Here is a 22,247-nt window from a genome sequence, read left to right as displayed (position 1 = left end):
CCTATGCGATCCCTAATTTCCCTTGTTAGCCACGGTTGAGTCACCTTTTTTGTTTTATTTTTATGCCAAACAGGGATGAACAAATTCTGTAGTTCATCCATGCGATCTTTGAATGTTTGCCATTGCCTATCCACCGTCAACCCTTTGAGTAACATTCCCCAATCAAACCTACCCAACTCACGCCTCATACCATCGTAGTGTGAGGTGGTGTGTTAATGAATTTCACTATAGGTCAGTGTGAGGTGGTGTGTTAATGAATTTCACTATAGGTCAGTGTGAGGTGGTGTGTTAATGAATTTCACTATAGGTCAGTGTGAGGTGGTGTGTTAATGAATTTCACTATAGGTCAGTGTGAGGCGGTGTGCTTTGGTGGGAAGAATAAGGAGGCCACTCACTATTTGGACAAGGGGGAGAAATTGGGTTGCTTTGTGCCTCCCGCGATATTCAGCGGGAGGTTAGCGGCGGAGGTAGTCTGTAGCTCCCCGTGGCACTGCACCGCCGTCAATGACGTCATCACTATGCGCAGCACCCCGGCTGCAACCTTGGGTTGCGACCCCATACCTATCACCGGACGATATGTCCGACAGGGTCAGGGGTCGTTTCTGCAGCCGCGGCGATGCCACTTAAAGGGCAGGTGTCGGGCGGCAACTTTTTATTTTGGCCGACTGCCAGCACCTGCCCCCTTTCCCTTTCTTCTTCGGGGTGTCGGCCGCGATTGCTCAGCCCGGCGCTCCTCTTGATCAGACACCCCGCTCCCCGGTGGTCCAGCAGGGCCCCGGTGTGTGCAGTGCTAGGCCCCTCCCCTTTAATCAGGGAGGGAGGTCTGCTATGACACGGTGCTATGTGCCGGCGGGCGTGGCGCTGTTACACGAATCGCTGTGAAATTCACTGGTAGCACCTCAAGAGGGAGGGGAGCGCTTCCAGTAGCACCCTGCTTCCTGCCTGGGGCGCTACCACTGAATTTAATGCGCAGGGGCGCTAACGTTTTTGGGGCGCTAAAATTAGCCCCGGCACCACCGAATTTCTCCCTAAGAGTCTAAATGGGCTAGAGGAGCAGAGGGATCCAGGGATACAGATACACAAATCACTAAAAGTAGCAACACAGGTTAAAAAGGCCATTAAAAAAAAAGCACTGGGGTACATTCCTAAAGGAGCCTTCTGTTCCGTGCCTAGGAGCTCTGAACCATGGCAGAGAGCGGCTGGGACACGTTTCTCACACGCCTCGAGATTAACCTGCACGGCTACTTTGCTGTCAGTGAAGAGAGACAAGAAAGACCAAAGTGCCATTTGCCCCTCTCAGTGTGGCCCTGAAGGACTGCGTCCAGGCTGGAGTTCTGTTCCCACCGTACGATCCTCCCCCAGATTGTCCTTTGAGCTCCAGCTAGGTGATGCTAAACACTCAGGTGGGAAAGAAGAAAATCTACAATAATGTGTTTAAAACAAAGCTCGTTTATTTGACATCTATCCAGAATATTAAATTCCAGCCCAGTTATAGGGGTTATTAACATCAGCAGAAACAAACCCCAACTGTCAGAATGAACATGGTTCAGTCCTGAATGTGATTAACAGCAGCAACAACAGCAGAATCCAACCCGTGCAGTCACTTGTGAACTCGCTGGTGTGTCAGCAGGCTGGATGACTGAGTGAATCCCTTCCCACACTCAGAGCAGGTGAACGGCCTCTCCGCAGTGTGAACTCGCTGGTGATTCAGCAGGTTGGATGAATTAGTGAATCCCTTCCCACACTCAGAGCAGGTGAACGGCCTCTCCCCAGTGTGAACATGCTGATGATTCAGCAGGTAGGATGGCTTAGTGAATCCTTTCCCACACTCTGAGCAGGTGAACGGCCTCTCCCCAGTGTGAACTCGCTGGTGATTCAGCAGGTTGGATGAATTACCGAATCCCTTCCCACACTCAGAGCAGGTGAACGGTCTCTCTCCAGTGTGAACATGCTGATGATTCAGCAGGTTGGATGACTTAGAGAATCCCTTCCCACACTCAGAGCAGGTGAACGGCCTCTCCCCAGTGTGAACGCGCTGGTGATTCAGCAGGTTGGATGAATTAGTGAATCCCTTCCCACACTCAGAGCAGGTGAATGGCCTCTCCCCAGTGTGAACTCGCTGATGTGTCTGAAGGTCGGATGACTGAGTGAATCCCTTCCCACACTCAGAGCAGGTGAACAGACCCTCTCCAGTGTGAACTCGCAGGTGTGTCAGCAGGTTGGATGACTTAGTGAATCCCTTCCCACACTCAGAGCACGTGAACGGTCTCTCCCCGGTGTGAACACGCTGGTGTACCAGCAGGGTGGATGACTGAGTGAATCCCTTCCCACACTCAGAGCAGGTGAACGGTCTCTCCCCAGTGTGAACTCGCTGGTGTGTCAGTAGGTTGGATGACTTAGTGAATCCCTTCCCACACTCAGAGCAGGTGAACGGCCTCTCCCCAGTGTGAACTCGCTGGTGTGTCAGTAGGTGGGATGACTGAGTGAATCCCTTCCCACACTCAGAGCAGGTGAACGGCCTCTCCGCGGTGTGAATGCGCTTGTGTATCGATAGGCCAGAGGGTTGGCTGAAGCCTCGTCCACACACAGAACACGTGTACGGTTTCTCCTCGCTGTGAACGGTGCTTTTTGCTTCCATGTTCAGAGGCCGATGATATTCAGATCCGATGAGTCGAGTGACTCTGTTAGATCTTGAAGTGATGTTTGGTTTGAGCTTACCGTCTGCAAATCCTTCCCTTCCAGTGCCCTGTAAAATTAATATAAAACAGGGAGCGTGAGAGACAACCCACAAGAAAACAAAGGCAGGTTGTGAAATTGAGCTCAATGAATCTGCTCAATTGTGGGGCCGGCACTAGAAAAAAGTGACCATGAAAGATGCTGGATTGTCATAAATACCCAACTGGTTCACTAATGTCCTTCAGGGAAGGGAATCCGCCACCTGGTCTGGGCCTACACAAGACTCTGGCCTCTATGGGAGGAGAGAGGGAGGTGCGGGGGGGGAAGGATAGGAACTTTATACATCTGCAACTCGACCAGAACTTTGATAGAACCTCCAAAACCCACAACCTCCACCACCTAGAAGGACAAGGGCAGCTGTTGTATGGGAGCACCATCACATCCAAGTTCCCCGCCAAGTCACACGTCATCCTGACTCAGATATATTCATCGTTGCTGGGTCATAATCCTGGAACTCCTTACCGAACAATATTGTGGGAATACCTTCACCACACGGAGTGCAGTAGTTCAAGAAGGCGACTCACCACCCCCCTCTCAATGGGAAACTGGGGATTGGCCATATTTGCTGCTCTTGCGAGCTACGCCCACATCCCAAGAATGAATTAAAACAAATCTGTAGATGTAAACTGGATTAAAAGCCTGTACAGAAATACTTGTTCCTAAAACAATACTCTTCTACATTGTACGAACAGTGTCTGTTTAACAACCTAATCTCCCCCAGAATCCACCTCCCTTGACAGTCTCACATTGGAAATTGTTGGGTCCTCCTGGGCTCAGAAGTACTGGCGGTTAAACCCAGCAGCTTCTCCTCCATCTCCATTCCAGCTCAAACTGAAACATAGAAGATAGGAGCAGGAGTAGGCCATTCGGCCCCTCGAGCCTGCTCCACCATTCAATGCGATCATGGCTGATCATCCAAGTTCAGTACCCGGTACCTGCTTTCTCCCCATACCCCTTGATCCCTTTAGCCTTAAGAAATATATCCAACTCCTTCTTGAATATATTTAATAATGTATTGGCCTCCACTGCCTTCTGTGGTAGAGAATTCCACAGGTTCACCACTCTCTGGGTGAAGAACTTCCTCCTCATTTCTGTCCTAAATGGCCTACCCCTTATCCTTAGACTGTGACCCCTGGTTCTGGACTCCCCGACCATCGGGAACATCCTTCCTGCATCTAGTCTGTCCAGTCCTGTCAGAATTTTATAAGTTTCAATGAGAGCCCCTCTCATTCTTCTAAACTCCAGCGAGTACAAGCCCAATCGTCCCAATCTCTCCTCATACGTCATTCCTGCCATCCCAGGTATCAGCCTGGTGAATCTTCGCTGAACTCCTTCCACGGCAAGAACATCCTTCCTCAGATAAGGTGACCAAAACTGCACACAATACTCAAGATGTGGTCTCACCAAGGCCCTGTACAACTGCAGCAAGACATCCTTGTTCCTGTACTCAAACCCTCTCGCTATGAAGGCCAACATACCATTAGCCTTCTTAACCGCCTACTGCACCTGCATGCTTACCTTCAGCGACTGGTGCACAAGGACACCCAGGTCTCGTTGCACTTCCCCTTCTCCCAATCTATTGCCATTCAGATAATAATCTGCCTTCCTGTTTTGGCCACCAAAGTGGATAACCTCACATTTATCCACGTTATATTGCATCTGCTATGCTTCTGCCCAATCACCCAATCTGTCCAAATCACCCTGTAGTTTCTCAGCATCCTCCTCACAGCACACATGCCCACCCAGCTTTGTGTTGTCTGCAAATTTGGAGATATTACATCTAGTTCCCTTGTCTAGATCATTAATATATATTGTGAATAGCTGGGGTCCAAGGACCGATCCCTGCGGTACCCCACTAGTCACTGCCTGCCGCTCGGAAAAAGACCCGTTTATTCCAACGCTTTGCTTTCTGTCTGCCGACCAGTTCTCTATCCAAGTCAATATCTTGCCCCCAATCCCATGTGCCTTAACTTTACACGCTAATCTCTTATGCGGGACCTTATCAAAAGCCTTCTGAAAGTCCAAATACACAACGTCCACTGATTCTCCCTTATCTATTTTACTAGTTATATCCTCAACAATGAAGCAACAAAAGGACCTACACAGGCGGCCAGGGACCTACCTTCCGTCAGCCTGAAATAAAACTCTTCCTGACAGCCGCTGACTAATGGCGGCCGCAGCACCCACAATCCCCCGTGCCCCAGAAACCACTCTATCCAATGCGCTGATTTCCCTGCTGAGAGTGCGCATGCCCCCCGGGGCCGTGGGCCATTCTGGGAGCCTGGCTCCTGTCCTTTTCCCGATTCGGACTTGGTGGAACCGGCTGAAGAAACCGGGAAGCGGCGGCTTGGATGGGGGAGGCGCTGCACCCTGGGTTTCCTGGTGCCGGGGCTCTGGCCACATGTCCTCTGGTCCCGGCCGCTCTGATTCTGATTGAGTTTTTGATGAGGTAACAGAGAGGGTTGATGAGGGCACTGCGGTTAACGTGGTATACATTTATTTCCAAAAGGCGTTCCACAAGTGCCACATAATAGGCTTGCCAGCAAAGTTGAAGACCATGGAATAAAAGGGACAGTGGCAGCATGGATACAAAATTGGCAAAGTGACAGGAAACAGAGAGTAGTGGTGAATGGTTGTTTTTCGGACTGGAGGAAGGTATACAGTGGTGTTCCCCAGGGGTCGGTACTAGGACCACTGCTTTACTTGATATATATTATAATGACTTAGACTTGGGTGTACAGGGCACAATTTCAAAATTTGCAGATGACAGAAAACGTGGCAGTAAAGTGAACAGTGAGGAGGATAGTGATAGATTTCAAGAAGACATAGACAGGCTGGTGGAATGGGCGGTCATGTGGCAGATCAAATTTAACGCAGAAAAGTGCAAAGTGATACATTTTGGTAGGAAGAACCAAGTGAGGCAAAATAAACTAAAGGGTACAATTTTAAAGGGGGTGCAGGAACAGAGAGACCTGGGGGTATGTGTGCACAAATCATTGAAGGTGGCAGGGCAGGTTGAGAAAGTGGTTAAAAAAGCATACGGGATCCTGGGCTTTATAAATAGAGGCAGAGAGTCCAAAAGGAAGGAGGTTATGATCAACCTTTATAAAACACTGGTTCAACCTCAACTGGTGAATTGTGTCCAATTCTGGGCACTGCACTTTATGAAGGATGTGAAGGCCTCAGAGAGGGTGCAGAAAAGATTTACAAGAATGGTTCCAGTGATAAGGGATGAGGGACTTCAGTTATGTGGATAGACTCGAGAAGCTGGGGTGGTTCTCCTTACAGCAGAGAAGGTAGAGAGGGGATTTGATAGGTGTTCAAAATCATGATGGGTCTGGACAGAGTAGAAACTGTTCCCATTGGCGGAAGGGTCGAGAACCAAAGGCGACATGAGGAAAAACTTTTTTATGCAGCGAGTGGTTAGGATCTGGACTGCACTGCCCGAGAGGGTGGTGGAGGCAGATTCAATCACAGCTTTCAAAAGGGAATTGGATAAGTACCTGAATGAAAAAGAATTGCAGGGTTACGGGGAAAGGGCGGGGATGGGACTAGCTGAAGTGGTCTTGCAGAGAGCCGGCACGGGCTCGATGGGCTGAATGGCCTCCTTCTGTGCTGTAACCATTTTATGATTCTATAAAATATTAGAAAGTTTGTTCCACAGAAGCACGAGGTTTATCTGCTTCTATTGATGAATTTAAAAAGTCTGTATTAAAACCTGAGCCAGTGTGTTGTGAGCCAAAGAGCCTTGTGTCCAATGAGGGGAATAAAGGCCCACAGCCTCCCCTGGCCCCGGGCCCTGAACAAGGGACTGGAGAAACTCGCTGCCCTGCGGATCAGACAATCAGCCGGCGCTAGTCCCGCCCCTCAGGCTCCACGATTGGTTGGAGGACCCGCCGCCGGCTCGCTCCTCCAGCCCTGCCCCGCTCGCTCCCTATTGGTCGGAAGCTCCCGTCAATCAGGCCCTGGGGCCAGGTCACATTTCCCCGAGGAGATCACGTGCTCCGTCCAACTGACGCCGCTCGGTCCGGGGCCTCGCGGACTCTCAGATTTTTCTATTTCTCTTTATTCTCTCCCGATCCACCCCTACCCCCACCCTGCGCGATTCTCCACCCAATCGGAGCGGAGAAAACTCACTTTGCGTCACCGGTCGCGACTCTGGACCCGACACCAAGGCCTTTCCCCGGAATGCCCCACGCCAACTCCGTCCGGCAGGATCCGAGTGCGCAGGCGCAGCTCCGAGTGGGGGAGGGGGGTTGGCCCCTTCTGGGCATGCACGGTTTTTACCCTTGGTGACCGGGAGGGGTCACTGTGCCGGACTCGGTCCGAACCGCCGCTCCCTGTGCGCATGCGCGGACTATTGTCTGTCAATTAACCATCAGCCAGAAGAGGTCGCTGGTGAGACCAGTGAAGAAAGAAACACTTGCATTTCTATAGCGCCTTTCACCACCACCGGACGTCCTAAAGTGCTTTACAGCCAATGAAGTCCTTTTGAAGTGTAGTCACTGTTGTAATGTAGGAAATGCGGCAGTCAAATAGCGCACAGCAAGCTCCCACAAACAGCAATGTGACAATGACCAGATAATCTATCTTTTTGTTAACTCTGTTTCTCTCTCTACGGATGTTGCCGGGCCTGCTGAGTGTTTCCAGCATTTCTTGTTGTTATTTCAGATTTCCAGCATCCGCAGTATTTTGCTATTATCCTTTTGTTACATTGCTTGAGGGATAACCATTGGCTAGGACACCAGGGATATTTCCCCTGCTCTTTCCCACATTACAACAGTGACTACACCTCAAAAGTACTTCATTGGCTGTAAAGCACTTCAAGACGTCTGCTGGTCATGAAAGCACTATATAAATGCAAGTCTTTCTTTCTCAAAATAGTGTCATGGGATCTTTTACATCCACCTGAGAGAGCAGACAGGGCCTCAGTTTAATGTCTCATCCGAAAGACGCCACCTCTGACAGTGCCTCAGCACTGCACTGGAGTGTCAGCCTGGATTTTTGTGCTCAAGTCTCTGGAGTGGGACTTGAACCCACAACCTTATGCCTCAGAGGCAAGAGTGCTACCATAGAGTCATAGATTTATACAGCACAGAAAGGGGCCCTTCGGCCCATCGTGTCCGCGCCGGCCATCAAGCCCTGTCTATTCTAATCCCATTTTCTAGCACTTGGTCCATAGCCTTGTATGCTATGGTGTTTCCAGTGCTCATCTAAATCCTTCTTGAATGTTGTGAGGGTTCCTGCCTCTACCACCCTTTCAGGCAGTGAGTTCCAGATTCCAACCACCCTCTGGGTGAAAAAGCATTTCCTCAAATCCCCTCTAAACCTCCTGCCCCTTACCTTGAAACTATGCCCCCTGGTTATTGACCCCTCTACTAAGGGGAAAAGTTCCTTTCTATCTACCCTATGCCCCTCATAATTTTGTACACCTCAATCAGGTCCCCCCTCAGCCTTCTCTGCTCCAAGGAAAACAACCCCAACCTGTCCAGTCTCTCTTCATAGCTGAAGCGCTCCAGCCCAGGTAACACCCTGGTGAATCTCCTCTGCACCCTCTCCAATGCAATCACATTCTTCCTATAGTGTGGCAACCAGAACTGCACACAGTATTCCAGCTGTGGCCTAACTAGCGTTTTGTACAGCTCCATCATAACCTCCCTGCTCTTGCCTTCATTAGCGGAGGCATAGAATATAAGTATCCCATATGCCTTCTTAACCACCCTATCTAGCTGCCCTGCTGCCCTCAGGGATCTATGTACATGCACACCAAGGTCCCTCTGATCCGCTGTCCTTCCTAGGGTTCTACCATTCATTGTGTATTCCCTTGTTAGTCCTCCCAAAATGCATCACCTCACACTTTTCAGGGTTAAATTCCATTTGCCACTGTGCTGCCCATCTAACCAACCCGTCTATATTCTCCTGTAGCCTGAGGCTTCCCTCCTCGCTATTTACCACTCCACCAATTTTCGTGTCATCTGCGAACTTACTGATCATACCTCCTACATTCATATCTAAATCATTAATGTACACTACAAACAGCAAAGGACCCAGCACCGATCCCTGCGGTAACCCACTCGACACAGGCTTCCAGTCACAAAACAACCTTTGACCATCACCCTCTGCCTCCTGCCACTAAGCCAATTTTGGATCCAATGTGCCAAATTGCCCTGGATCCCATGGGCTCTTACCTTCTTGACCAGTCTCCCATGTGGGACTTTGTCAAAAGCCTTACTGAAGTCCATGTAGACTACATCAACTGGACTGCCCTCATCCACACACCTAGTCACCCCCATCGAAAAATTCAATCAAATTGGTTAGACATGATCTCCCCCTGACAAAGCCATGCTGACTATCCTTGATTAATCCTTGCCTCTCCAAGTGGAGACTAATTCTGTCCCTCAGAATTTTTCCAATAATTTCCCTACCACTGATGTTCAGCTCACTGGCCTGTAATTCCCTGGTTTATCCCTACTACTACCCTTCTTGAATAATGGTACTACATTAGCTGTTCTCCAGTCCTCTGGCACCTCCCCTGTGGTCAGAGAGCTTCTGAAAATTTGTGTCAGAGCCCCTGCAATCTCCTCCCTTGCCTCACACAGCAGCCTGGGATACATCTCGTCTGGGCCTGGGGGTTTATCCACTTTTAAGCCCGCTAAAACCACTAGTACCTCCTCCCTTTCAATACTAATTTGTTCAAGTATATCACAATCCCCCTGCCTGATTTCTATGCCTGCATCGTCCTTCTCCATAGTGAACACAGATGCAAAATATTCATTTAAAACCTCACCTACATCTTCTGGCTCTACACACAGATTGCCACTTTGGTCCCTAATGGGCTCTACTCTTTCCCTGGTTATCCTCTTGCCCTTAATATACTAATAAAACACCTTGGGATTTTCCTTTATTTTGCCTGCCAGTGTTTTTTCATGACCCCTCTTCGTTCTCCTAATTTCTTTTTTAAGTGCCCCCCTGCACCTTCTATACTCCTCTAGGGCTTCCACTGTTTTTAGTCCTTTGTACCTTTGTATCTGCCAAAAGCCTCCCTTTTTTTCCTAAACCATTCTTGTATGTCCCTCGACATCCAGGGTTCCCTGGGTTTGTTGGTCCCACCCTTGACCTTTACGGGAACATGTTGGCGTTGTACTCTCTCTATTTCCTTTCTGAAAGACTCCCACTGCTCTGATGTGGATTTTCCTACAAGTAGCTGATCCCAGTCCACTTTGGCCAGATCCTGCCTTATCATATTAAAATCGGCCTTCCCCCAATTTGGAACCTTTATTTCCGGTCCATCTTTGTCCTTTTCCATAACTACTTTAAATCTCACCAAATTATGGTCACTGTTACCAAAATGCTCTCCTACTAACCCTTCTACCACTTGCCCTGCTACATTCCCTCGAATTAGGTCCAGTACCGCCCCCTCTCTTGTAGGACTTTCTACATGTTGGCTGAAAAAGCTCTCCTGGATGCACTTTAAGAATTCCACACCCTCTAAGCCTTTCACACTCTGACTATCCCAGTTAATATTGGGGAGGTTGAAATCCCCAACAATTATTACCCTATTATTTCTACACTTCTGAGATTTGCCTACATATCTGTTCCTCTATCTCCCCCTTACTGTTTGGGGGCCTATAGTACACTCCCAGCAAAGTGCTTGCCCCCTTTTTGTTTTTACGTTCTACCCATATGGCCTCATTAGAGGAACCTGCTAAGGTATCATCCCTCCTTACAGCAGAAATTGACTCCTTGATTAATATTACTAACCTGATTTTTGGTCAACTCTTGGAGCATTCACGTTTAATAAATCTCCGGGAGAAGGAGTCGCTTCACTTGCACTGGTTCCTGGGGCCTGATCACCTTCCCCAGGAGCAGGGCCTTGATTCTGGAGGTGTTTTATTGCACCACTTGGTGTACTTGAGAAGAGCCCCATCAGGGCGAGTGCGGGAGAGTCAGGGGGCGAGTGCGGGAGGGTCAGGGGGCGAGTGCGGGAGCGTCCATCTCCAGGACCAGTGTGTATCTGAGTCAATGGGACTCTCTCTGACCTTTCTCCCCAGTCCATCTCCAGGACCAGTGTGTATCTGAGTCAATGGGACTCTCTCTGACGTTTCTCCCCAGTCCATCTCCAGGACCAGTGTGTATCTGAGTCAATGGGACTCTCTCTGACCTTTCTCCCCAGTCCATCTCCAGGGCCAGTGTGTATCTGAGTCAATGGGACTCTCTCTGACGTTTCTCCCCAGTCCATCTCCAGGACCAGTGTGTAGCTGAGTCAATGGGACTCTCTCTGACCTTTCTCCCCAGTCCATCTCCAGGACCAGTGTGTATCTGAGTCAATGGGACTCTCTCTGACCTTTCTCCCCAGTCCATCTCCAGGACCAGTGTGTATCTGAGTCAATGGGACTCTCTCTGACCTTTCTCCCCAGTCTATCTCCAGGACCAGTGTGTATCTGAGTCAATGGGACTCTCTCTGACCTTTCTCCCCAGTCCATCGCCAGGACCAGTGTGTATCTGAGTCAATGAGACTCTCCCTGACCTTTCTCCCCAGTCCATCTCCAGGACCAGTGTGTATCTGAGTCAATGGGACTTTCTCTGACCTTTCTCCCCAGTCCATCTCCAGGACCAGTGTGTATCTGAGTCAATGGGACTTTCTCTGACCTTTCTCCCCAGTCCCTCTCCAGGACCAGTGTGTATCTGAGTCAATGGGACTCTCTCTGACCTTTCTCCCCAGTCCATCTCCAGGACCAGTGTGTATCTGAGTCAATGGGACTTTCTCTTACCTTTCTCCCCAGTCCATCTCCAGGACCAGTGTGTATCTGAGTCAATGGGACTCTCTCTGACCTTTTTCCCCAGTCCATCTCCAGGACCAGTGTGTGATATGCCTATCATTATTTAGCCAATAAAATTGATATGCCTATCAATTAGTCCAATAAAAGGCGACGAGTTAAGAACGTAACTGAAGGTTTTTATTGGCTAAATAACAGAGCCCACCCTCGTGGGTGATCCGATCCAACAGGGAGGAATACTAGCCAGTCAGCTACCTTTATACCTGGGCAGGTAATGGGCGGAGTCGGAGGTGGTCAGCCCAGGTATAACAGTGCGACAAGAGGCGACCTCGTGTAGTGATGTGACAGTGAGAACAGTGAGAACAATATACAGTGATAACTATAACAGTGGTTTACCACATTCACCCCTTGTTTAGATTAGAGTCCGGCGGGGTGAAGTGTATTACCAGCTCTGGTATGTCAGTCTGTCCGGAGGCTTCGTTAGCCTCTCCGATCGTCGCAGCGGCGGTGTTACATTATCCGGTGTTAAAGCTGGTGTCTGCGTAGTCGGCAAAGGCTCGTGGGGTTCCGGCATGCCGTCTACCTCGGCTGGACTCGGGGGGTTGGGAGGGGGGGGTGAGGGTGCGAGGTCTCGTAAGGAGACAGTGTCCTCCCGTCCGTCTGGGTAAGCCACATAGGCGTACTGGGGGTTGGCGTGCAGGAGGTTCACCTTCTCGACCAGGGGGTCCGTTTTATGGGCCCTCACGTGCTTTCGCAGCAAGACGGGTCCCGGAGAGGTCAGCCAGGTTGGTAGGGTGGTTCCCGTAGTCGACTTCCTGGGGAAGACAAACATTCGGGCATGGGGGGTGGTGTTAATGGCAGTGCAAAGTAGTGACCGGATGGAGTGCAGCGCAATCGGGAGGACCTCTTGCCAGCGGGAGGTTGGGAGGCCCTTAGACTTTAAGGCTAAGAGGGTGGCCTTCCATACCGTCGCGTTCTCTCTTTCCACCTGGCCGTTCCCTCGGGGGTTGTAGCTGGTGGTCCTGCTTGCTGCAATACCCCTCTCCAATAGGAACTGACGGAGTTCCTCGCTCATGAAGGAGGCGCCCCGGTCACTATGTATATAGTTCGGGAACCCGAACAAGGCGAAGAGTTTGTTCAGGCATTTAATGACCGTGTTACTGGTCATGTCTGGGCAGGGGAAGGCAAAGGGGAAACGGGAGTACTCATCAACGATGTTGAGGAAGTACACATTACGGTCGGATGACGGTAGGGGCCCCTTGAAGTCGATGCTCAGACGCTCGAAGGGGCGGGTGGCCTTGATCAGGCTTGCTCTGTCCGGCTTATAGAAGTGCGGTTTGCACTCAGCACAGATCTGGCAGTTCCTGGTCATGGTCCTGACCTCCTCGATGGAGTATGGCAGGTTGCGGGCCTTAATGAAATGGTAGAGTCTGGTGACTCCGGGGTGGCAGAGGTCATTGTGGAGGGTCTGAAGTCTATCACTTTGCGCGCTGGCGCATGTAATGCGTGAAAGAGCATCAGGGGGGTCGTTCAGTTTACCGGGCCGGTACAAGATCTCATAATCATAGGTGGAAAGCTCGATTCTCCACCTCAAGATTTTGTCGTTCTTGATCTTGCCCCTCAGCTTGTTATTAAACATGAAGGCAACCGAGCGTTGGTCGGTGAGGAGGGTAAATCGTTTGCCTGCCAAGTAGTGCCTCCAGCGCCGTACTGCCTCCACAATTGCCTGGGCTTCCTTCTCGACCGACGAGTGTCGGGTCTCGGGGCCCTGTAGGGTCCTTGAGAAGAAGGCTACCGGCCTACCCTCCTGGTTAAGGGTAGCGGCTAGGGCGAAGTCGGATGCATCGCTCTCCACTTGGAAGGGGATTGACTCATCCACTGCGTGCATTGTGGCCTTGGCTATGTCTCCCTTAATGAGGGAGAAGGCCGCGCACGCCTCTTCCGTGAGGGGGAAGGATGTGGTTTTCAGGAGGGGTCTGGCTTTGTCCGCATAATTGGGTACCCATTGGGCATAGTAGGCGAAAAGCCCCAGGGTTCTCCTAAGTGCTTTTGGACAGTGGGGGAGGGGTAGCTCCATGAGGGGGCGCATTCTTTCGGGGTCGGGGCCGATGACTCCGTTCTCTACTACACAGCCAAGGATGGCAAGGCGCGCTGTGTTAAACACGCATTTCTCCTTATTGTAGGTGAGGTTCAGCCGTTGGGCCGTACGGAGGAATTTCTCCAGATTCACGTCGTGGTCCTGCCGGTCGCGGCCGCAGATGGTGACGTTATCTAGGTAGGGGAATGTGGCCTGCAGTCCGTTCTGGTCAACCATCCGGTCCATCTCCCTTTGGAAGACCGAGACCCCGTTGGTGACACCGAAGGGGACCCTAAGGAAGTGGTATAGGCGCCCATTCGCCTCGAAGGCGGTGTACTGGCGGTCCTCGGGGTGGATAGGGAGTTGGTGGTAGGCCGACTTAAGGTCGATGGTCGAGAATACGCGGTATTGTGCAATCTGATTGACCATGTCAGATATGCGGGGAAGGGGGTATGCGTCCAGCTGGGTGTATCTGTTTATGGTCTGGCTGTAGTCGATGACCAGGCGATTTTTATCGCCGGTCTTAACGACCACGACCTGGGCACGCCAGGGGCTGTTGCTCCCCTCGATGATGCCCTCCTTCAGGAGACGCTGCACCTCAGAGCTAATGAAAGCTCTGTCCCCAGCGCTGTACCGCCTGCTCTTGGTAGCGACGGGTTTGCAGTCGGGGGTGAGGTTAGCGAACAGGGAAGGTGGCGGCACCTTGAGGGTGGATAGGCTGCAGGTGTTACGCGGTGGGCGGTTTAACCTTCGCTGGTTGTCGACTGTGAGTGGGGGGAGGGGTCCACCGTATGCTAGGGTTACACTTTGGAGGTGGGATTGGAAGTCCAGCCCTAGTAGGACGGCAGCGCAGAGCTGGGGGAGGACGAGGAGTTTAAAGTTTTTATACTCTGTACCCTTAACCGACAAGGTCACAGCACAGTAGCCGCTAATGTCCGTGGCGTGGGACCTCGATGCCATCGAGATTCGGTTGCGCGTTGGCAGGACAGGGAGGGAGTAGTGGCTCACCGTGTCTGGGTGGATGAAGCTCTCCGTGCTTCCGCTGTCGAACAGGCAGGTCGTGGCGTGGCCGTTTACTTTGATGTCCATCATCGACTTGGACAGGTGGTGTGGGCGGGCTTGATCCAGAGTGACGGAGGCTAGCGTGTAGGTAAGCGAGTCGTTGTCGTCTGCGGGCGAGGCGGTCGTCGGGTCCGGGGGCCCGGTGGCAGTCGGGCGTGGTGTGTAAAATGGCGTCTCCCACGAGGTAGGACAAAATGGCGGAGAAGATGGCTGCCCCCATAACTCACATGAGGCACTATTGGGGTCGGTTGCCTTGATCAAAGATGGCCGCCCCCATGACTCACGTGTGGGGATACTGGCCTCAGTTGCCGTGAAAGAAGATGGCCGCCCCCACAGTTCGCATGAGGCACTGCTGGCCTCTGAAGATCCGCTCCTGCAGGCCTTAGAGAAATGGCCTTTCTTCCTGCAGGTTGTGCAGGTAGAGTTCCTGGCTGGGCAGCGCGACCTCGGGTGCTTCTCCTGGCCGCAAAAGAAGCAGCCGGCGGCCCGATCGCGGGTGCCCGATGTCGGAGCCGGTACCGGGGGTGGCGGGCCCGGTCGGGTCCGGGACGCCGACGCTGAGGTAGGTCCCGGGGGCGGCGCTGCGAAGGGTATTGCGGTAGGGGTCGGGCCCGAGTCCCAGGGTCGCGAGCAGTACCTGGAAAACGCCTCCTGGTCCTGATGGGCCACCTCCAGGGAGAGAGCGAGGGCTTCAGCTTTGTCCAGGTCGAGGTCTTTAGCTTCAAGCAGTCTTTGCCGTGAGTAGTCGGACCGTAGGCCTTTCACAAAGGCATCGCGGATATTATCTTCCGTATTTTCAACAGCCGTCACCGCTTTAAAGTCACAGTTCCTGCCGAGTGCTCTTAGCGCCCGTAAAAATTCAGCTACAGACTCTCCTGGCTGTTGCGGGCGGGATCTTAGGAGGTGCCTGGTGTACATGTAATTTACCGGGCTGCGGTACTGCTGTTTCAGTAGGTTGATAGCGGCCTCGTACGTAGTCGTGTCCTGTATGAGTGCGTATACTCTCGGGCTCGCTTGGGCGTTCAGAAGTCTTAGTTTGGATCTCTGCGGGGCGCCGGATTCTTCCAGGTAGGATTCGAAGCAGTCCAGCCAGTGTTTGAAGTTGAGGGCTGCGTTTGGTGCCTGTGGGTTTAGATCCAGGTATGGTGGTTTCAAGGCTTGCAGCCAAGCCGGCTGGTGTGGCCCGTTGTCTGGAGGCTGCTGTTGCTGTGCTGCTGGGTGAGCTCCTTGCTGTTGCTGTTCATTATCAGACATCTTTAAAATTTAGCCAATAAAATTGATATGCCTATCAATTAGTCCAATAAAAGGCGACGAGTTAAGAACGTAACTGAAGGTTTTTATTGGCTAAATAACAGAGCCCACCCTCGTGGGTGATCCGATCCAACAGGGAGGAATACTAGCCAGTCAGCTACCTTTATACCTGGGCAGGTAATGGGCGGAGTCGGAGGTGGTCAGCCCAGGTATAACAGTGCGACAAGAGGCGACCTCGTGTAGTGATGTGACAGTGAGAACAGTGAGAACAATATACAGTGATAACTATAACAGTGGTTTACCACAGTGTGTATCTGAGTCAATGGGACTTTCTCTTACCTTTCTCCCCAGTCCATCTCCAGGACCAGTGTGTATCTGAGTCAATGGGACTCTCTCTGACCTTTCTCCCCAGTCCATCTCCAGGACCAGTGTGTATCTGAGTCAATGGGACTCTCTCTTACCTTTCTCCCCAGTCCATCTCCAGGACCAGTGTGTATCTGAGTCAATGGGACTTTCTCTGACCTTTCTCCCCAGTCCATCTCCAGGACCAGTGTGTATCTGAGTCAATGGGACTCTCTCTGACCTTTCTCCCCAGTCCATCTCCAGGACCAGTGTGTATCTGAGTCAATGGGACTTTCTCTGACCTTTCTCCCCAGTCCATCTCCAGGACCAGTGTGTATCTGAGTCAATGGGACTCTCTCTGACCTTTCTCCCCAGTCCATCTCCAGGACCAGTGTGTGTCTGAGTCAATGGGACTCTCTCTGACCTTTCTCCCCAGTCCATCTCCAGGACCAGTGTGTATCTGAGTCAATGGGACTCTCTCTGACCTTTCTCCCCAGTCCATCTCCAGGACCAGTGTGTATCTGAGTCAATGGGACTCTCTCTGACCTTTCTCCCCAGTCCATCTCCAGGACCAGTGTGTATCTGAGTCAATGGGACTCTCTCTGACCGTTCTCCCCAGTCTATCTCCAGGACCAGTGTGTATCTGAGTCAATGGGACTCTCTCTGACCTTTCTCCCCAGTCTATCTCCAGGACCAGTGTGTATCTGAGTCAATGGGACTCTCTCTGACCTTTCTCCCCAGTCTATCTCCAGGACCAGTGTGTATCTGAGTCAATGGGACTTTCTCTGACCTTTCTCCCCAGTCCATCTCCAGGACCAGTGTGTATCTGAGTCAATGGGACTTTCTCTGACCTTTCTCCCCAGTCCATCTCCAGGATCAGTGTGTATCTGAGTCAATGGGACTCTCTCTGACCTTTCTCCCCAGTCTATCTCCAGGACCAGTGTGTATCTGAGTCAATGGGACTTTCTCTGACCTTTCTCCCCAGTCCATCTCCAGGACCAGTGTGTATCTGAGTCAATGGGACTTTCTCTGACCTTTCTCCCCAGTCCATCTCCAGGACCAGTGTGTATCTGAGTCAATGGGACTCTCTCTGACCGTTCTCCCCAGTCCATCTCCAGGACCAGTGTGTATCTGAGTCAATGGGACTCTCTCTGACCTTTCTCCCCAGTCGATCTCCAGGACCAGTGTGTATCTGAGTCAATGGGACTTTCTCTGACCTTTCTCCCCAGTCCATCTCCAGGACCAGTGTGTATCTGAGTCAATGGGACTTTCTCTTACCTTGCTCCCCAGTCCATCTCCAGGACCAGTGTGTATCTGAGTCAATGGGACTCTCTCTGACCTTTCTCCCCAGTCCATCTCCAGGACCAGTGTGTATCTGAGTCAATGGGACTTTCTCTGACCTTTCTCCCCAGTCCATCTCCAGGATCAGTGTGTATCTGAGTCAATGGGACTCTCTCTGACCTTTCTCCTGTGGTAAACCACTGTTTGTATTCCTGTTTGTCCTGTTTGTATTCCACTGTGTACATGCCTGGACATGCCTCGGCTGACTCCTCCCACAGGTCCTAGTATAAAGGTGACTGCTCCCCAGCCCTTGGTATCCTGGACCAGTCGACCACTCGAGGCAGACCTCCATTCTGTTGTTAATAAAAGCCTTTGGTTACTCTTCTAACTCTCAGTCTTTTATGAGTAATTGATAGCGCATCAATTTTATTAACAACATTTTTATAATGGAGAAGATCCTCACACCAGCATGCCTGGACTTAGATCATCGGGAGGCGGACTCATCCACCAAGTTTACTCACTGGCTTAAGTGTTTCGAAAAATTCCTGACCGCCTCCGAAGCAATCAAATCGGACGAGGACAAGCTGGATGTCCTGACCTCCAAAGTGAACCACCGAGTGTACTCGGTCATCCAAGACGCGACCTCGTACGCGGACGCTATCAAGCTCCTCAAGGACCAGTACACGCGCCCAGTGAACGAAGTGTACGCCAGGCACCTTCTGGGGAGTCGTAAACAACAACCTGGGGAATCGACCATGGAATACCTTCAGGCACTGTCTGTGCTTGGCCGGGCCTGTGGTTGTAAGGATGTAAAGGCCGCCGTGTACACAGAGGAACTTATCCGGGACGCTTTTGTATCGGGCCACAGATCCAATTACACCCGACAGCGACTGTTGGAGCAGAGTAACCTCGACCTCAACAAGGCCTCTGAACTCGCACTATCGTTGGATGCAGCCTACCAGGGCATGGATGCCTACTCCTCTGCACCGTGGACGCCGCGGGGAATGACAGCCTGGGACACGGTAGGACCGCCTCATAGCGCCGTGCCACCCCAGCCACACCCCAACAACGGCCCAACTACCGCAGCAGTGTCCCAAGGCCAGACAGCAGTGCCCCAAGTCCAGAAATGCTACTTCTGTGGCCAGGCAAAACACCCCAGAGCGCGCTGCCCGGCGAAAAACGCGATCTGCTCGGGCTGCGGGAAGAAGGGACACTACGCTAGCGTCTGCAGGGCCAAAGCCACCCCGAACCCCAGCAGCGCCGCATGTGGGCCATGCGGGCCGCCATCTTGGACCTCCCCGGCCATGTGCGAATCACCGGTACAGCAGCCATTTTGGACGCCTCCAGCCACATGGGGATCATGGACGCCGCCACCTTGGATGACAGCCGGGACGCAGCAGGCCCCCGACACCGCCTCATCTGATACCCGCAGCGACACACCGACCCCTACGCTGGCATCCGTTACACTGGACCAAGCGAGACCGCACCAACTGGCCAGTTCCACAATGGACATTAAGGTAAATGGTCACGATACAATCTGCCTTTTTGACTCTGGGAGCACGGAGAGCTTCATCCACCCCGACACGGTGCGGCGTTGCTCTCTCCCAGTCCTGCCTGCGCAACAGCGGATTTCTATGGCCTCCGAGTCCCAGTCGGCGGACATCGGCGGCTACTGCGTGGTGACACTCGTAGTAGACGGGACCGTGTACGATCATTTTAAACTTCTGGTCCTGCCTGACCTCTGCGCTGCCGTCCTGCTGGGGTTAGATTTTCAGTGCCACCTTAAAAGTGTTACGATGGCGTACGGTGGACCCCTACCCCCACTCACAGTCCGCAGCCAGCAGCTTCCAAATTGCCCGCCGCGCACCAGGTGCAACCTCTCCACACTCAGAGTCACCCCCCCACCACTGTTTGCTAACCTCACCCCCGACTGTAAGCCCATCGCCACAAAGAGCAGGCGATACAGTGCCGGGGACAGGGTTTTCATTAAAACCGAAGTGGAGCGGCTCCTGAAAGAAGGGATTATTGAGGGCAGCACCAGCCCCTGGCGAGCCCAGGTTGTGGTCGTTAAGACCGGCGAGAAGCAGCGCCTGGTCATCGACTACAGCCAGACAATAAATCGCTACACCCTGCTGGACGCCTACCCACTCCCCCGTATAGCTGATATGGTCAACCAGATCGCGCAGTACCGCGTCTTCTCGACCATTGACCTGAAATCAGCGTACCACCAGCTCCCCATCCGCCCTGAGGACCGCCAGTACACTGCCTTTGAGGCAAACGGCCGCCTCTATCACTTCCTTAGGGTTCCCTTTGGCGTCACCAACGGGGTCTCCGTCTTCCAAAGGGAGATGGACCGGATGGTAGATCAAAATGCGTTGCAGGCCACTTTCCCATATCTGGACAATGTGACCATCTGCGGCCATGACTTGCAGGACCATGACGCAAACCTCGAAAAATTCCTCCGCACCGCCCAACTCCTAAACCTGACATATAACAAGGAGAAGTGCATATTCCGCACAAACCGCCTCGCCATCCTTGGCTGTGTTGTGGAACACGGAGTCATCGGCCCCGACCCCGACCGGATGCGTCCCCTTATGGAACTTCCACTGCCCCACTGCCTCAAGGCCCTGAAGAGGTGCCTAGGGTTTTTCTCCTATTACGCCCAGTGGGTCCCCTACTATGCGGACAAGGCCCATCCGCTGATCAAGTCCACCTCTTTTCCCTTGACGGCAGAGGCCCGCTTAGCCTTCCACCGTATCAAGGAGGACATTGCCAAAGCCACCATGCACGCAGTGGACGAATCCATCCCCTTCCAGGTGGAAAGCGACGCGTCCGACTTTGCCCTGGCCGCTACCCTCAATCAGGCGGGGAGACCCGTGGCCTTCTTTTCACGAACCCTCCAAGGCCCGGAGACCAGACACTCCGCTGTTGAGAAGGAGGCCCAGGCGATTGTGGAGGCTGTGCGTCATTGGAGGCACTACCTGGCCGGAAAACGATTTACCCTGCTCACTGACCAGCGTTCAGTTGCTTTTATGTTTAACAACAAGCAGAGGGGCAAAATCAAAAATGACAAGATCTTGAGGTGGAGAATCGAACTTTCCACCTACAACTACGAGATCTTGTACCGGCCCGGGAAGCTAAATGAACCCCCGGATGCGCTATCGCGTGGCACCTGCGCCAGCGCGCAGATCGATAGACTACGGGCCCTCCACAATGACCTCTGCCACCCGGGGGTCACCAGGTTCTTCCACCTCATCAAGGCCCGCAACCTGCCTTACTCTATTGAGGAGGTCAGGATCATGACCAGGAACTGCCAAGTCTGCGCTGAGTGCAAACCGCACTTTTATAGACCAGACAGGGCCCACCTGATAAAAGCCACTCGCCCCTTCGAGCGCCTGAGCGTTGATTTTAAAGGGCCTCTCCCCTCCTCCGACCGCAATGTGTACTTCCTCAATATTATTGATGAGTACTCCCGTTTCCCGTTCGCCTTCCCCTGCCCGGACATGACCAGTGCCACGGTCATTAAATGTCTGAACAACCTCTTCACCCTGTTCGGCTTCCCCAGCTATATCCATAGCGACCGGGGCTCATCGTTTATGAGCGACGAACTCCGTCAGTACCTGCTAACTAGGGGTATTGCCACAAGCAGGACCACCAGTTACAACCCCCGGGGGAACGGACAGGTGGAAAGAGAAAATGCGACAGTTTGGAAGGCCGTCCTGCTAGCCTTAAAGTCTAGGGGCCTTCCGACCTCCCGCTGGCAGGATGTACTCCCCGATGCGCTCCACTCTATTCGGTCACTGCTCTGCACTGCCACTAACGCCACCCCTCATGAGAAAATGTTTGTCTTCCCAAGGAAGTCCACATCGGGGACATCGCTACCGCCATGGCTGACGTCCCCAGGGCCGGTCCTACTGAGAAGACACGTGAGGACCCATAAAACGGACCCCCTGGTCGAGAGGGTCGACCTCCTCCACGCCAACCCCCAGTATGCTTACATCGCATACCCGGACGGGCGGGAGGACACAGTCTCCATAAGAGACCTTGCACCCTCGGGGGCCGCAGTAACCCACTACCCACTACCACCCCCCCCCACGATCCGATATCCAGCCCCAGCAGACGGCAGGCCTGGGCCCCGCGACCCGCTCGACATCTACGAGGACGACACGCCTGTGCCACAGCCTACGCTGGACTCGACGCCGGAAGCTTCACTACCCCTGCCGTCGCCACGCCGATCACAGCGGCAGACAAGACCTCCGGAGAGACTCCAATACACTAACTTTTAATACACTTCACCCCGCCGGACTCAATTTTAAACAAGGGGTGAATGTGGTAAACCACTGTTTGTATTCCTGTTTGTCCTGTTTGTATTCCACTGTGTACATGCCTGGACATGCCTCGGCTGACTCCTCCCACAGGTCCTAGTATAAAGGTGACTGCTCCCCAGCCCTTGGTATCCTGGACCGGTCGACCACTCGAGGCAGACCTCCATTCTGTTGTTAATAAAAGCCTTTGGTTACTCTTCTAACTCTCAGTCTTTTATGAGTAATTGATAGCGCATCATCTCCCCAGTCTATCTCCAGGACCAGTGTGTATCTGAGTCAATGGGACTTTCTCTGACCTTTCTCCCCAGTCCCTCTCCAGGACCAGTGTGTATCTGGGTCAATGAGACTCTCTCTGACCTTTCTCCCCAGTCCATCTCCAGGACCAGTGTGTATCTG

The 22,247-nt window shown here is 52.5% G+C and overlaps 1 pseudogene across 1 annotated transcript in view; it reads right to left on the bottom strand.

Moving 5' to 3' along the window:
• Positions 1–1,431: 1,431 nt before the first annotated feature.
• Positions 1,432–22,247, bottom strand: part of LOC147093186 (uncharacterized) — a 97,037-nt pseudogene continuing 76,221 nt past the window's right edge. The window contains exon 5 of the transcript XR_015074682.1: positions 1,432–2,608. The product of XR_015074682.1 is annotated as an uncharacterized LOC147093186 (transcript). The remainder of the gene's footprint in view (positions 2,609–22,247) is intronic.

Source organism: Somniosus microcephalus, unplaced genomic scaffold, assembly GCF_052327205.1.
Source record: "Somniosus microcephalus isolate GS21.2 unplaced genomic scaffold, FLI_Smic_1.0 unresolved_chr1, whole genome shotgun sequence".
NCBI classification, from domain to species: domain Eukaryota; kingdom Metazoa; phylum Chordata; class Chondrichthyes; order Squaliformes; family Somniosidae; genus Somniosus; species Somniosus microcephalus.
This window is presented reverse-complemented; position numbering and strand designations above follow the sequence as displayed.